Source organism: Amphiura filiformis, chromosome 9 (assembly GCF_039555335.1).
Source record: "Amphiura filiformis chromosome 9, Afil_fr2py, whole genome shotgun sequence".
Taxonomy (NCBI): domain Eukaryota; kingdom Metazoa; phylum Echinodermata; class Ophiuroidea; order Amphilepidida; family Amphiuridae; genus Amphiura; species Amphiura filiformis.
Genome location: NC_092636.1, coordinates 51,042,895 through 51,043,897, shown reverse-complemented (window position 1 = coordinate 51,043,897; position 1,003 = coordinate 51,042,895). Strand labels below are relative to the sequence as shown.

At 35.6% G+C, this 1,003-nt stretch overlaps 1 non-coding gene across 1 annotated transcript; it reads right to left on the bottom strand.

Moving 5' to 3' along the window:
* Positions 1 to 669: 669 nt before the first annotated feature.
* Positions 670 to 743, bottom strand: Trnaa-cgc (transfer RNA alanine (anticodon CGC)). Its single transcript has one exon. It is a non-coding gene; the product is annotated as a tRNA-Ala (tRNA).
* Between the last annotated feature and the right edge of the window lie 260 nt (positions 744 to 1,003).

Here is a 1,003-nt window from a genome sequence, read left to right as displayed (position 1 = left end):
AAATAGACACACATTTATTGAGGGGTATAGTACCCCCTTAAGAGTGAGATTTAATTCCCCCCTTTGTAATCTTTACGTGACCGTCATCTAGTCTGCGAACAAGTGGTACACAATGTTCATTTATTATAGCTCGCCATGTCAAAATAAATGGTTTTAAAAATCTCCAAATTCGGCAACTTCAATGATGGCTGCATAACCCAATCTCATAACCAATTTATCATTTTACGTTTATATCGAAAATGAATTTCAAAATTATCACTTTTTTGGTAATTGTTCATTAATAACTTGACATTGTGAAAATTACACAAATGACGCCAAAATTAAAGAGGAAAACAAGTCAACAATTTAGGAGTCCAACGTCTATTAAAATTCTAATGTCTATATGTCTAGACATAGGTTTTTTAAAAGAGCATGGTTGTTTTAGTCTCTTTCTAGAATTCAAAATCTTGAAACAGACCTATTAAAAATATCTGATTTTACTTAAATTTAATAGATTATACACGCGAGCGTAGAAAGCAGGTCACATGATGACCCTGTACCAAACCAGTGGCCTGGTTCACTTTACGTTGTGGGGAAAGAAGAATTACCCATAGCACACTAGCACAATTAAACATGAAATTACAATGGCATGCATAGGCAGATATACAGAGTAAAAACTCCGGACATACCTGCCTGTGCGGGGACTTGAACGCCAGACCTCTCGCTTGCGGGGCGAGTGCTCTAACCACTGAGCTACACAGTACAAATGACATACCATATCAATTAATGATGCTTACCCACCTGCAGCCTTAATATAATCATACAAACAAGGGAAGAGGCTTACGCATCATACACTGGAACATGGAAACATTCAAACGTTACAAACTAGCGCACGAGATCAAATTAATGATGCTTAATTATTCTTAATAAATATATCAATATACAGGGGAAAGAAGAATTATGCATCGCACACACAATTAAACTTGTTTGTACCTTGGTATGATAAAATTAGAGAATAAAGGTA